Source organism: Polyodon spathula, chromosome 9, assembly GCF_017654505.1.
Source record: "Polyodon spathula isolate WHYD16114869_AA chromosome 9, ASM1765450v1, whole genome shotgun sequence".
Lineage (NCBI taxonomy): Eukaryota > Metazoa > Chordata > Actinopteri > Acipenseriformes > Polyodontidae > Polyodon > Polyodon spathula.
The window spans coordinates 18,600,256-18,616,865 of NC_054542.1; the positions used below are offsets into that span (position 1 = coordinate 18,600,256).

Sequence of the window (16,610 nt, forward strand, 5' to 3'; positions counted from 1 at the left end):
TTTTAATTTATTTGTCTTTTTTTTTTTTTTTTTTTCCGAGACGTTCATTTTCCAAAAAGAATAGACACTAGAAGCAACATGTACGGATACAGCCCAAGTCTTGGCTGATAGAATACCATCTGTACACTGAAAATCAAGTTAATAAAAATTAATACATTTTAATATAGAATTAATTTAGTGTTTAATATATATAATTTTGTTTTTAAACACACACATATCTATATACATATATGCAGACTTAACATTTCCACTTGCAACCTAAGGCATCAATCAGCCTCTGCTTTTGTTAAATATTTTTAATAGAAACGGGCGAGCACCTTGAAATTCATGTAAGCTTTGAACAAACTTCAGAAGGCCATGTTGCTATGTTTGTGTCCATTATGATATTTCCATCTTTGTCTTTGCTCCTTACTCTGCCAGTAAGGTATTTAGTTTCTTGTTGGCCATTGGAATACAGTCTTCACAGTTCCATCTGGGTACTCTCTTCCCTTGTACTCTGGGGTATGCAGTTCTCTTTGCCCGTTGTTGAATTCAATAATTTTGCTCCCATCTCTGCATTAAAATACAAATATAATTATTTCATATGTAACTTCTAAACTCAATGTAATATACAATTTATATACTAGGGCTGTATTTTTAGCTGGGCCTAAAAACAAAAGGCATCAAAATAAATGCTTACCTGTTCAGGCACTCTCAATGTTATCAATGCCCCCCCCCCCCCCTTTGTTCTGTTGAACTTCTGTGTCACAGTACAAATTCTTTTCACTAAAGAAAGAAAGGACGGTAGAACCTTTTAAAAAAGACGTTATTTTTTGACAACTAACTCAAACCCTTTGAGTCTACGTGTGTCATTGAAAGTCGTCTTAATGTGTACATAAAAAGAGGGAGTAAGAAAAGGCTCATTTTAAATTGGTAAACAGGTTGGGACAGTGCTTTTTTTTTTCTTTTTTTTTAACCAATACTCTTAATGAAATGAAAACATACTTAATTAAATGACATCAGATTAACTCCAGTAATAACTTTTCATAAAATAATCCATTGAATAATTAAACCAGTAAATTCAAGTACCAGATGGTCATTTTCCACAACTTAGTTACAAAAAACAGTCCAGTATCTTACTGACCATTTCTTTATACTTTTGTTTTTGTTAAGAAAAAAGACAGCATCCTAATTCTTTGTTTTAAAGGAACACAGCTTGCTTACAATCTGCCCAGCCTTGCTGAAACCCACTCGATGGGGACTGACATTACTGAGATGTGACATTTAGTAGGCTACTTTTGGAAAGGGAGTTTTCGTTTGTGTAGTGGTATTTCAGATTAATAAATTCAATCTCCCGAGCGACGTCTGATCCTCTGGGGCTGGTTATACTTAAGAGATCTAAAAATGAGATTGGATCTGGGATCACAAGAGATCTAAAAATGAGATTGGATCTGGGATCACAGGACCTAGATCAAGAGAATGTCTTTTACATTGCGGATAAAGATCAGGCTCCACTGACCTGTAATCTTGATCCAATACTGGCTAGAGATAGGAGGGTACACTTGTACTGCATGGTTGCAATCATTAAACAATGTAAACCCAGGTTACTCTATCCAAAACACTATTTTATGTAAACTAAGTTTGGAACTCTCAGTAGCGCGGTGTTGTTTACTAATGTCATCGCACAGGTTTCTAACTGTCTACTTAGTTTAACCTTTAATTTTACATTGAAATAGTACATTTAAAATGGTACAGCAAAATTGCTGTTGTGCTTTTTATAGATAGATTGATAGATAAAGTGTTACCTTGTGCAAAGAGAGATCAATAAAAACAAAATACTACTTTAAACAATTATAATACCAAAAATTAGTGTAATTAATCACATATATATTATATATATATATATATATATATATATATATATATATATATATATTATATATATAACGTATTGCATATTCAAAACACAAATTTAATGCCTCACGCGTCTATTGCATCGTATTTGATAAACTTTTTAAAAAAATACTTATGTTCCAAATAAGGTTTATGAGAAGCGCCATGTTTTACTATACATAAAATAAACAATTACCATAACAAACATTAACATGTTGCCTAAAACAAAATATACTAATATTAAAACTACATCTTCATATTTTGCAACACTAAGTGCATGGAAGCTGAAACTACTTTTCTTATACCAATACAGTACTAGTATCATTTTAACAGCAGAACTATGTATCAAGTATTTAAATTGCAGGTAAACCTCAGCATTTCTAGAAATGTATTTTAAAGACAATTCTCAAACCTCCCATTAAATCTACATAATGCCACACTTGCTCTAGTGAGATAAATCAGCACATTTTAAAATGAAAATTGGAAGGTTTCAAACCTCTGTTGGTAAGTTTGGCATAAAATTGTTGTAGCTCTTCTTAATGATTTTTAGATTTAAATGAACTATTTGCTACTCTAGAATCAATTTAAAAAAAACAAGTATAATTTGTCAACATATGTACTGGTAGTAATTGTGTTATACAAATCTCTAGGTTCAACTGAATGAAAAAATTATCACATGTGTTCTTTTTTTTTTTTTGTGCTAGCCAAAAAAAACAAATTAAAACAAAGCTAAAAAATGGTGTCTCTTTTTTTATAATTGGTTTCATATTTTGACTCTTACATATTTGGCTCATTTTAGGGACGTGTGTTAAATTGTACCAAACATTTTATTAGTATAGGCCTATTCATAGAAAAATAATAATCTGCAACAATATGTGATAAACATACTATGCATCAAAAGAGATATCCTGCTTCAGTTTACTACATTGTATATTACCCAGTGTATTTATTTATTTATTTGAAGAAAAAGAAAGTATTGCAGCACACTATAACACAATAAACCTGAAAAGGCTTTTGCAGATCAAAAAAACACACGCTCTCATCTGGAAGTCTACAAAGCCTTTGTAGTTGAATTTCCAATAGACCAAGCTGTGATCAGATTCTGATCCACCTCTGAAGCAAGATCAGAACAGGATAAGATCCTGAGCCGAAACTGAGTTGAGGATCATCGCTGATCCTTTAGTACAATGCAACATGTCTCAGGATCAAGAGCAGAGCTGAGATTCTTTAGTACAACCAGCCCCTATAGCTGCCAGATTCACCTGGTGTTTGTTTACGTGGACACAGCAGATCAAAGGCTAGCTCTGTTTCTGTTTTTGACTTTCTTTTAGCAGGTATACTGCATTTACTACCTCCACTTTCACCATCAACATTGTGGTCAATTGCATTAGTTACAGCAACTTTGGCATCTGCTGTTTCATCTAAGTTGTGAGATCTAAATAAAGGAGTGACGTAATCTCTTCATCTGGCTCATTCGGTTTACTTTGGTGGAAACGATGTGACAACTTGTAAATAAGTCTCTGCTGAACACTCTTGTCCCAAACTTCTGAATGAATTGTCACTGCACATTGAAGGTAAAATAAAATAAACACACATTGCATGTAAAAGTTATTTGAGTAATCGATTAGAACAGTAGTTTTCAACTCCGGTCCTGGGGATCACCTGTGTTTTCTGGTTTTCAATCCAACTGAGCTCTCAATCACTTAACACACCCTTAATTGAACTAATTCACTTATTTAGGTCTTTTTACTTGTTTTCAGCTCTTAAACAGTTAGAGATTTCAACTTAATGCTAAAATGTTACAAACTTAATCTGCAACTTTGTAGAAACTGAGAACAATTAAAGCATGCTCTAACCGGGTCAGGACTCGGTGTCATGCGAGTCGGTTTTGATAAAGCAGGGTTGACCTGGGTGACAGACGCGAGTACACAATACGCGTAACAATGCCCAGGAAGCAGCTTGTTACAGACGCTTCCATCCAAGCTTCTCTGGATTGAACAGTCAGATCAACTTATGGCAAATGTTTTATCACCCATGCTGCAATCTAGCTCATGATGTATCTCAAGCAACAAAATTATGGCTACAGAATAAACAGAAACGTTCCTTGCAGAAGTGAAACCTTCACGCAGGCATGGCTGCTTGTTATTTCGTCAGCTTATGAATGGACATCATGCATTTTATCTCGCTCAACCTGGGTCAAAGCATGTCACCCAACATACTGAGGTGTGTTGTTGCGACCCAAGTCAACCCGGGTACAACCCAGGTACGTGGTTTCATACTACACGGGACTGTGACCTGGGTAGCCAGAACCTGGGTAGGACTGCCAGTGTGAAAGGGGCTTAAGATCTTCCAAGAGGTTCCAAATACAAAAAACAAAAAATAAAAAAACACTGTTTCCCTGTGTTTCTTCATCCTCGACTCCAGTGGAGATTTTTTATATATATATATATATATATATATATATATATATATATATATATATATAGACACACACAATGGAAATGCAACAGTCTTAGTATAGTAATAGTTGTACATCAATTGCTCATTGGGCATGTACATAATGCTATTTACATTTTAAACAGTGAGCAGATAGGTTTGTTGATTGTTTGAGTAGTATTGTTCCTTGGGATAACAAAATACTGAGCTCAGGTCATGGGATTTCATATAAAACCACCAGGTGCTCAGTGTTTGGTATTTGAGCTGAATTAAAATTGCCAAAATCAGTTGATTAAGAATCTGTATAAATAGCCATTTGAAAAAAGAAGATTTTAATTAAACACAAGAACCGCGAAAGGCACGCCCATGCCCCGCTTGAGTAATGAAGATCACCTGGTTGCTATTGGCATGATTGAACGCGGCCTGTCTGTGAGAGAAGTTGCCCGGAGAATGAGATGTTTTTCTTCAACAATCAGCCGACTAGTCCAGAGAAACCAGGAAACCAGGAAATCCTGCCGTGTCCAATACCCCTTTCACACACAAGTCGCTACTGAGCTGTCTCAGAGAAAAGTAAAACTTATTTTTTTTAAATACCCATTCACACAGTGTGAAATTATAAATACAGCTGCGTTGAGGTACATGTTTAATCCATTTATAATGCTTTTAAACGTGCTTTAATAATGACTGTTAATGAGTTTGTCAGAGCACTGCTTTGCTGGGCGGCCACTGTTTATTGCAGAGGTATGTATTGGTAACTTAGTGTGACAATATTGTCTGTCCAACAGCTAAAACAGTGCCTAACGAAGACAATCTTAATCGTAAATATTTGACAGAAAATGATGATGCTTTAGTTGGTAAACTTATGGAATGCATTGATGGAAATGTCCAGCATTATTTTTGACATGTCTCCCAATGGCTTGCACCACAAAGTTCTGTCAATTGTTCTTTTTTTTTTATGATTTCAAGGCGAGTAAACCTAGCTTGTTTTGTGCCAATGTCATGTTCATACCTTCTTTAAATACCATTTCTGTCAGCACAGCGGTTGGCCAAATGTTTGCAAAGTACCAGCTAACTTGGGAAAACGTGGCTTCGACTTCATCATACATGATTCTGCTTCATCATACATGACAAGGACATTATTAATTAGAAACCAGAACTGCTACGCATAATATTCCACATGTAAAGTGTGTACTGAGATTCTCTCACCCCCCCCCGCCCCCCCCTGATTTTTGCCAAGGTTTAATTTAGAAACTTTTTTTATTTTTTTTATTTTTTTTTTTAACCAATTTTAATATATGTAAAATAAACTCAAAAAAATGTCCAGATTTTATTTATTTAATTAATTAATTATTTTATTTTAAAGATAAAAACTGAAAACATGGAACACTAATTATATTGCATACTGCGTATCATTTAAAACAACTGAAGGTTTTGATAGGGGCACCTTAACGTTTAAAACACCTTTATTTCTAGCTATATATTCCTTGAACACAATGGTTTGCTTTCCTCTCCCTGTAAGGAAGATGTAGTCATTACAATACTGTACACACAACTCATTTCAGAAAATAGATACATTCTGCCTGGAGACGCACTCTTTATAAGATTAGCAAATGACAAAAACGCAGAATTATCAAGAAAAAACAATGGAGGGGTAATTCCATGTCTGAATTAAAAAGGTGCTGCATAAACCAAGTGATACAGAGCGACAGCTCATTGGTCAAAATTCCTGCTGTCAATGTTATGTTTGTTTACATTTAGGGAAGTAGTTAAGAATAAATGATGAAAATGACCAAGCCTATGTATTTATTAATTGGTTACTAGTAAAAGCAATGTAGGCTACAGGTACCTTTTTTATGTCATGTCTAAATCATAAAAGATTGCTATATTTAAATCTAAAACAGAGTTAAGGTATAGGAAAAAAAAAAAACCCAAAACAAAACAAACTTGCCATGCAGTTTTCATTCAATGTTTTACCAGTTTTTTTTGTTTGTTTTTTTTAAACAAGAGGATTTGCTGTGCACCATAGGGGTGCACAGGAACACTTTAACTTATTTTTAATGAAATTTGTTAATAATTTGTGGCAAATTATTTGGGGAGTTCCTATCATACAATATATTTGCTATTTTATCTGTTAAATAAAGAACAATGTTTTTGACTGTGTTACGATTACATGTTTGGAAATGGGTAGTCTCGTTTGTTACTTGCCAAGTTTAGTTTAAAATGACAGCTGGGACTTTATACTGTAGGCTGGTGGTACTAGTTAGAGTACCTGTAGTAATAAACAGGTTGTCTTGGTTTGAGCCTTTACATATACTCCGTTTGTTACCTGAATTCGGTCTGTTCTTTGCAAGATATAGGCAGTCAGCATTGCTCAAACATGGCACCCTTTTTCTTTGCAGTGATGTGTGGCTCGGCTGTATTGGTATGGCTTCACAGCAACGTGATCCTTTGTACGGCTGTGTTTTGTCAAGTTATCATTCAGGAAGTAGCAGCTTTTGTAAAGCGAGGCGATGCTTTTGTTTGCTGCAGAGCTAGTATAACTGGCACATGCATTTTCAGCGCAAGAGAACAAGATGTTTGTAATCACGGAGCTCAGTGGAATGCGGGTAGTACGAGCAACATGTTTTATAGTTCCATAGCGATTACAGTAGTACGATCTTTTGCTTTATCTGTCTTTCTATCATATTGCCCGGTTGTGTTTTAACTACTAAACTAATCATACTAAACGAGTATTAAAAAATTAAACTAATTACACAAAACAGAAGCAGCTCTCACTAGTGACTACTGGCCTGCTTTTTTCTTTGTCATTGTAAAAAAAAACATTCGTAATTGGTGAGAGCGATGAGCGACAGCGAAAACATTGACCGTATTAAAATAAAATATAAGAACATAAGAACATAAGAAAGTTTACAAACGAGAGGAGGCCATTCGGCCCATCTTGCTCGTTTGGTTGTTAGTAGCTTATTGATCCCAAAATCTCATCAAGCAGCTTCTTGAAGGATCCCAGGGTGTCAGCTTCAATAACATTACTGGGGAGTTGATTCCAGACCCTCACAATTCTGTGTAAAAAGGTGTCTCCTATTTTCTGTTCTGAATGCCCCTTTTTCTAAACTCCATTTGTGACCCCTGGTCCTTGTTTCTTTTTTCAGGCTGAAAAAGTCCCTTGGGTCGACACTGTCAATACCTTTTAGAATTTTGAATGCTTGAATTAGGTCGCCACGTAGTCTTCTTTGTTCAAGACTGAACAGATTCAATTCTTTTAGCCTGTCTGCATATGACATGCCTTTTAAGCCCGGAATAATTCTGGTCGCTCTTCTTTGCACTCTTTCTAGAGCAGCAATATCTTTTTTATAGCGAGGTGACCAGAACTGAACACAATATTCAAGATGAGGTCTTACTAGTACATTGTACAGTTTTAACATTACTTCCCTTGATTTAAATTAAACACTTTTCACAATGTATCCAAGCATCTTGTTAGCCTTTTTTATAGCTTCCCCACATTGTCTAGATGAAGACATAGTTTTTCAACAAAAACTCCTAGGTCTTTTTCATAGATTCCTTCTCCAATTTCAATATCTCCCATATGATCTTTATAATGTACATTTTTATTTCCTGCGTGCAGTACCTTACACTTTTCTCTATTAAATGTAATTTGCCATGTGTCTGCCCAGTTCTGAATCTTGTCTAGATCATTTTGAATGACCTTTGCTGCTGCAACAGTGTTTGCCACTCCTCCTACTTTTGTGTCGTCTGCAAATTTAACAAGTTTGCTTACTATATACCATACCCTTCATATCCGATTTGGTAATGGTTACACTTCTATTTCAGGGAACCAGGGTTATGATAATAACCCAACAATATGTTAGGTAATGTAAACATTGATTTATATTTGATAGTCTAACGAAGACATCATTTATTGATTCACTTTAATCTTGTATATTATGTTGCCTTTAATGACGTTTGGAAATTATGCATAAATTAGGCTTTCTGCATACTGTGCCTGTATTATACCATTGCTTCATATTAATAAAATGAGCTACTTATTGAAGCAATGTTCAGTTGTACTGCTATTGTTACTTGTTTACGAATTACTTGAATTATTTTTTTTATTTTTTTTCCCCCACAGAGACAAGCATTTAATTTTTAAAGAGCGGAGACATTTTCAGCAAGCACCCAGAAACAAAACATGAGACGAGAACTTTCTCACGGCTAAAATAAAAAATGGGAAAAGAGACTTTGTGAATTTATATACGATATAACGACAGCCACAAAATCCTGGTCCGGGGGAGTATCCCACCGAAAAACCCTTGGTCCTTAAAGGGTTAAACTTTAACTTCTTAGTCCTTAAAGGGTTTCCATTAACTTCTTAGGTTGTGTTAAAACCCTGAAAGTGCAGCCTGCCCCATTTGCCCCCCCCCCCCCCCCCAAAAAAAATAAATGAAATTTAAAAAGCATGGGGAAAAATAAAAAATAAAAAACAAAACAGACATAGCGTTACACAAATAATAATAAAAAATATATACATATATTCCATAAGAAAGTTCTGTGCACTATCCTTGTATTATTTGCTAAACATTTTTGACTGCATATATATTTATTATAAACCTATTATACCTGCTAACATTAATTAGTCATTTAGCCAATGCTTTTATCCAAAGCGACTTACCCAGAGACTACAGGGTGAGCTATACATCACACTGCAGTTGTTGCAGAGTCACTTGAAATTTTTAACATCTCATCTGAAGTACATATACACTTGTGGATATATAATATATACACATTTTTCTACAGAACTGTAGCTTCAGCAAATCTGGTGCTCATAGTGGACAAAGGGAACTAAAGTTCTAGCACTAGGTTAAATGATATAAAAATGATCCAGTCAATACAGTGCTCTCTCTCTCTCTTTATAACACTGTAGTCGGGAGCCATAGGTAAGAGACGGTGTTGTTTGTGTTCTGCATTGTAAAGAGAACACTAGTACTACTGTAATGGCATTATGGGGCACATGGGAGCCATGACCGTACCGCCTTATAACTAGGGGGTCTACTTAAATCGCGGTAAATTTACGTATTTTTTACGGGTAGGTTGCGGAATAAAATTAGGAAAATTGACATTTCGCAGACCTGTTTAAACATTAAATAAACCTAAGTAGACATTCTTTACAGCCTAAAAACAGTGGTACGTGCTTCCTTACTAAAACAGAGTGCTGTCATTTGTTAAAGGAAAGCATGCATCATCCCCCTGCCGTTGACTTGCCCATACATTGAGACTGCATGTTCTGCATCCACTGAATCGGTTGGAAGTGTAAGGCAAAGCTTTGCCAAGTTATACAGATGTGGAAATCGATTAGAAACAGCCCAAAAACTTGTTTACCTAAGGGCATCTGGAATACCTTAATAAAGGCAATATATGCAGCACGTTTGTTGTCATGTTATTTGTACCATTCAATAATTTATTTTATTAGTACTGAGTCAAAACAAAGAAAACGTGACTATTCTGGTCTAAAATTCCAACTGTGAAAAATTAAGCAGCAGGTTGAAGCGAGGTGGCTGTGCTACATCGTTTTAGTAGTGATTTAACTTGCATACAGGAATACTTTTTGTCTGGGCTGACTTTCCAGTTTGGTTTCTGAAATCGTTTATTTTACGTTCTGTCCAGCAGCATTTGCAGTAGCCTTTTGTTTAATGTGTGATTCTGAAGTTAAATAGTGGTTGATCGTATTTTCTCCAAAGACACACTAAGATATGGAAAACAATTACCTCCATCTGCATGTAGTTTCTTTGGGAAATATCTTGACACGATAAATCACCGAAATATACTTTGTCGTCCATTTCTACTATTTTACCACCAATGCTGAAAACTAGATTTTACCAACCTAAATCAAAACAATGCAGCACTGACTTCGTCTCACCCCCGTACTGCACAGTACAGGTCACAGAAAAGGCTGATCAAAACTTTGCTGTCATTTGAATAGTAAACAAGAACGTTAACCGCTTCGGAGAATTTTTTTTTTTTTGTAAATGTTATTTGTGGATGTTTTTTGTTTGCTTGTTTTTTTGCTTAAGTGCAATGCACAGGACGGCGAATGACTTAACAAAAAGGGCTACCTACAGAAGGGAAGATACGTAGTTTGCATATTTTGCGTTGTGCAGTAGTTCATTTAACAAGGTTTCTTTTTTTCCTCTCCGTAGCTCCGTAGCGAAATCGCGGTTTAGGTAGACGCCTACTTATAACCTGTTCCGCAGAATAAAAGACGAGCACTGTGTTTGGTACAGCTTCTACAGCAGTACAGCTTATTGGTAGTAAATCTACAATAGGATACCACACTCGACCTTATTTCCCCACTACATATTTTTCTTCTTCTTCTTCTTCTTCTTCTTCTTCTTCTTCTTCATAATAATAATACATAAATCCAAATTCCAGTGACAGTGCAGGCTCTCACCAGTAAAATGTGGTTATATATATATTTTTTTATTCTTCTTGTTAGCATCCAGTGTATTAGTCCATACAAGTTCAACACATTTCTGAGAAGATACTGCTGTGACTCTCTGGAACTTTGTCATGTAGTAAGTCATGCAGCAAGCTGATGTTAAGACCCCTATTTGTCTTTTTTTCTTTCATGTTTTTGTACTTTTAAAAAATCTTGCTTAATGAATTTGTTCAAGCTTGGTGTTGTTGGTAGATGGCAGCAATATATATATATATTATATATATATATATATATTAATATATCTATATATATATATATATATATATAGCTCTGGAAAAAAATTAAGAGACCACTGCAAAATTATCAGTTTCTCTGGTTTTATTATTTCTAGGTATGTGTTTGGGTAAAATGAACATTTTTGTTTTATTCTATAAACTACTGACAACATTTCTCCCAAATTCCAAATAAAAATATTGTCATTTAGAGCATTTATTTGCAGAAAATGACAACTGATCAACATAACAAAAAAGATGCAGTGTTGTCAGACCTCGAATAATGCAAAGAAAATAAGTTCATATTCATTTGTAAACAACACAATACTAATGTTTTAACTTAGGAAGAGTTCAGAAATCAATATTTGCTGGAATAACCCTGATTTTCAAGCACAGCTTTCATGCGTCTTGGCATGTTCTCCACCAGTCTTTCGTATTGATGTTGAGTGACTTTATGTGTCTTTACTTTATTTGGGTGACTATTGGGCTGGCCATGACAGGGTCTTGATCTGGTGGTCCTCTATCCACACTTTGATTGACCTGGCTATGTGGCATGGAGCATTGTCCTGCCGGAAAAACCAATCCTCAGAGTTGGGGAACATTGTCACAGCAGAAGGAAGCAAGTTTTCTTCCAGGACAACCTTGTGCTTGGCTTGAGTCATGCGTCCTTCACAAAGACAAATCTGCCCGATTCCAGCCTTGCTGAAGCACCCCCAGATCATCACCACATTTCACAGTGGGTGCGAGACACTGTGGCTTGTAGGCCTCTCCAGGTCTCCGTCTAACCATTAGATGACCAGGTGTTGGGCAAAGCTGAAAATTGGACGAGAAGATGACCTTATTCCAGTCCTCTACGGTCCAATCCTTATGGTCTTTTGCAAACCTCAGCCTGGCTCTTCTTTGCTTCTCATTGATGAAGTGCTTTTTTCTAGCTTTGCACGACTTCAGCCCTGCCCCTAGGAGCCTGTTTCGAACTGTCCTCACTGTGCACTTCACCCCAGCTGCCGTTTGCCATTCTTTTTGTAGGTCACTTGATGTCATCCTACGGTTGCTGAGTGACATTCGAATGAGTTGGCGGTTATCCCGGTCAGTGGAGAGTCATTTTCCAACAGTAACAGCTTGGACAGATCGGAAATGCTGATCAGAATCCTGATTTTTCAACATATCAAGCAACACCACAGTTCACAAAAAGGGAGAAAAACAGGTATGAATAATCACAACTGGAAAAGAGAAGCAGTGCATGACTAATCAGCGTGACAGCAGTCGGCCACAAACTGCCTCCATCATTTTCTTATATGTATAATCATGGTTGTATCTTTGTAAATGCATCTTCATTTAATGTTTTATTTTTTTCCTCAAATTGAGGGTTAGAAATTTGTGCTGTATTTTAAATTTGAGGGAATCTTAGATTGAAAGAAATACAGTAATTGCAATAAACTTTGGTTTTATAAAAACAGAGTAGAGTTTTACACAGGTAATGACTTATTCTGCATATTAGAATGGACAATATTACCAGAGTTGGGGTAAGTAACGCATTATTGTATTAATATTTCTTTTGTCAATGACAGGTAATATAACGAGTTAGGTTTTTAAGGGGATGTGGAAGGGGTGTGGGTAATTCACTGACCAGGAGACAGACAGGTGTACTTGGAAACACCACATAGGTGCCCAGTTTTATTTTAGACCGGTTCTTATTTTTCTCCGGCAGAGGGCACTGTTGACCGTGGGCTGCCTATCAACGATGATAGACAGCACCACGGAAATACCACAGCTGGCACACAAACAGCAAGTGCACTCGCAGGTGCTCAAAGAAATAATAATGAAAACAGAAGGTGAAAAGAACAAGGGAAAACAAAACAGTAACAAAACTACAAATAAAAGGTGCTGCACTCGGCAGTGTTATCCCGGTCGCCGCTACCCGCACGACCCGGATCACCGTCCTACTCTATCGGCTATCTAGCCTGCTCTTTCACAATACGCCGGGGTCTGCCCAAGGATTCCCCGCTCTCTCTCTCTCTCTGTGAATCTTTATTTCTCTCCCGGCTGATTCCCGGTCCCGAATCAAAGCTTTCGCACTCTTAGCGCGTCTAAGTGGGCAGACCTGAGGAAACAGCAGAGCGTTATTTTATAGGACCAACAATCACCCAAGACCCGCCTCTCAGCCATTCAGAGAGGGGGAAAGTCCACACACCCACTTTCCCACCTCCCCGTGTCACTGCCATGACTCACAGGCGGTTGTTGGGCGACTGCCGCCCTCTTCCTGCAGCCCGTGAACACGCCAGCAGAGTCAGTACAGATCTCTCCCTGTTACAGGGGAGTAATAACATTCCAGTTACTTTCCGCAAAAAATAAATGGATTAGTCTTTTCTAATCCTTTTCTCTGTTGTACACTTAAATTAGTGATCTTTTCTTTTTTTGAGTAAGGGCAGATATGTAAAAAGTCAGATAAATTAATCATATTTTAAATACCATTACACACAGTTGTAACAATGACAATGACTATAGTCACACAATTACTGTTTTGAGATTCAGCTTATTAGGGAGCTAAATCCCTTGTTTAGAAAGATACAGGGTAGGCTTGTGGCAGAGTAGCCGTCTGCCGTGTGGGTGCGTGCATTCGCTGCTGATTGACAGGCAGGAGATCGAGATGGAGGTTGAAGTTGATACGCCCCATAGGTGAACAGGGTTTACTTACATATTGTAGCACTGAACAGCTCATGTGACACTACCAGCAATGGTAAAGAATGGAGCACACAGAAAACACAGTGTACGAAAACTTTGGTAGGATCTAATCTTCACTGTTCACTTCACTGTTCAGCTTATGTTGCTGAAGAGGCTGATCATAGAGGATAAACAATTAGGGCAGATATACGACGGATTACTGTAATTTGACGAGCAATATAATGCGGTACTTTTTTTATTAAGTAATAAGTAAGGACATTATGTTACCGTTTTCTGAAGAAACTAAACAAGTAATAAGTAATGTGCCTAACTCTGAATATTATACAGTAAGCTATATAATTCGGAGCAAACTACTGAGTTTAAATAGAAATTACAAATGTAAGTAAAAATGAATGGCACACAAGAGGAGTGAAAGTATTCACGATAATAGTGGACATTATTGCAGTTACATATTGCTTTCTACCTCATATAAACAGGATCACAGCACAGTACCTTTTACTGAAGAGCTGTTTTCTTTATGGCTTTCTGTTGTCAACGAGGAAACCGACAGGCTATTGCTGCTTTTTACTAAGTTAGGAGGACACTGAAAGAACAGCATTTCAAGTTATATTAACTGCAGCTGCAATTCAATCATGTATCTCATTTGTATTGTGCCCTATAACTATGTTTGTTTGTTACAGGGAAACTTACAATGGGCTTCAGTCTCCTGACATTGACTACTGTGTTTTCTGCTTGCTTCATGTTTTCAGATCTTGTTTCAATTTGTTTCCCATGGTCAGAGATTCCACCTGCTTTTTGAGACAGTTATGTGTATTTGACCACCTGGTTTCCTTCTGCTTAAGCTCCTCCTGCAGCTCTGCTGCTTTCTGTGTCAAAACCTACAAAAGGATAAAGGGGATCGGCTAGGTTTGTGCTCTCTTTAGGATTCTGGAGGTGGGTTTCTCCACAGCCACAGGATGTAGAATAGAATCTTAAGTCTATGCAGGTCATGATTCCTGAAGTCACTTTGACATGCAATCACTTCTTGTCTATAATCAATGCAAGTTCATAAAATGTTAACCAAACAATCAGAAAAAAAATAAAATAAATCACTTTCAACGTAAGTGACATCACAATTGGAGAGGTTATCAAGATAAAGCTAAATCGGCATGATGTACACTTACACACGGAGTACAAATATCAAGTAACTCTTTATGGTGTGAATAATAGTCAGACCCAGAAATTAAAGACCACAAGAACTAAAGATGAAGATGATGAGGACAGGCCTACTGGACAAATGTATAGGGTTTCCATTATTTTACTGGTTTAATAGTATCTCTACAAAGCAACCCAATGTAAAAGAGCTTCTAGCAACTACTGCCACTGCAAGTAAGTATAATCTATTTGCTGGAGCACCTTTACACGGGCAAATGGCTAAAAACATAAATAAGGAACCTTACCCGCATTTCCTGTCGTTCCTTTTTGTCAGGGATTGCTCGAGCTGCAGTAGAATGCTTCTCAAAAATGTTGCGTTCCTTTTGCAGTTTTCTCATTTCCTCTTTTTTGTATTCTTCCAGTCGTACCAACTCTTCTGCCTTTTTCTTTTCAAAGTCAGCTATCTCCTTCCTGTAATGACAATATTTGTTTTTTTTTATTAGATATGAGAAAAAAAATGCATGCAAAAAATAAAATCTCCTCCAAACCATCAAATATACTTTGACATATAAATTGTTTTATTCTAACACCACAGCGTATTGATGTAAAAACAGCAAACAGCTTAGAGTTAAAAAAATCTAATAGCATATTTCTTCCTTCAAGTCACGTCTAATTATCCATTATAGGACCCTAAATCACAAAGCTTTAACTATTTTAAAAGGAATAACTAAAATCTGATAGCCTAGACATGTTTCATTTATATAAAACAGTAATCCATTAAACAAACCTAAATATTCAAATAATAGGGTACAAGCTTTGTGAATTTGGCACTACATTGTGTACCTCAGGCTTTCCAAGTCTTTTTCTTGGCATAGATTTGCTAGAGCTGCATTCTGTGTTCTAAATCTCTCGATTTCCGTTTCCATCTCCACCAATCTTTCCCTCAGCTGTGTGGTTTGTGGATTGCAGCCTGGTCCTGGAAAAGGGAAAGATAAAGACTTTTGTTAAAATATCAGTATTTTCCTTTCAAAATAGAATTGATTTGTTGAAGCTGGTGGCTTACAGTGCTAAACCTCAAACACATTCTGATACTGTCAGAATTTTCAATTAAGGCGAATTTCACCAGAAAACCTATGCATCATGACAGCCCTAAATTCTCTTCTGAACCAATGATTAGAAATCATTTCTCCAAACCTTAGAAAAGGTAAAATGCAAGGTCTGCTGAGGACCGCCAACATCTAGTCCTGGTCTGTCTTCTGGTGAAAGGAGAGGCAGCTCCTTCTCCTCTCCCCCTGATGGTGATGGAGGCAGAGGCAGCTCCAGCTCCTCTCCTCGTGATGGTGGGGGAAGTGATACCAGCAGGCATTCATCCTCTGCTGGTGGGGGGAAGTGATACCAGCAGGCATTCATCCTCTGCTGGTGGGGGAAGTGATACCAGTGGGTATTCTTCATCTGCTGGTGGACAGGAACCCAGCAGGCACTTACCCTCTGCTGGTAGACTTGGACCCAGCAGGCATTTACCCTCTGCTGGTAGACAGGGACCCAGCAGGCATTCACCCTCTGTTGGTGGACAGGGACCCAGCAGGCATTCACCCTATGCTGGTGGACAGGGACCCAGCAGGCGTTCACCCTCTGCTGGTGGAGGAGGCAGAGGCAGCTCCTGCTGCTCTGCTCCTGCCGGTGGATGAGGCAGAGACAGCTCCTTCTGCTCTGCTCCTGCTGATGGAAGTGGCGGAGGCATGTAGTCTCCTGGCGGCGGAGGTGGGAGCGGCGTGTACTCTCCT

The 16,610-nt window shown here is 37.3% G+C and overlaps 1 long non-coding RNA gene across 1 annotated transcript; it reads right to left on the bottom strand.

The window, feature by feature from the left end:
• Positions 1-239: 239 nt before the first annotated feature.
• Positions 240-16,110, bottom strand: LOC121321312. Its single transcript, XR_005950923.1, has 4 exons — positions 16,021-16,110; positions 15,670-15,802; positions 15,132-15,297; positions 240-552 (listed from the first exon to the last, which is right to left on the bottom strand). It is a non-coding gene; the product is annotated as an uncharacterized LOC121321312 (long non-coding RNA).
• Between the last annotated feature and the right edge of the window lie 500 nt (positions 16,111-16,610).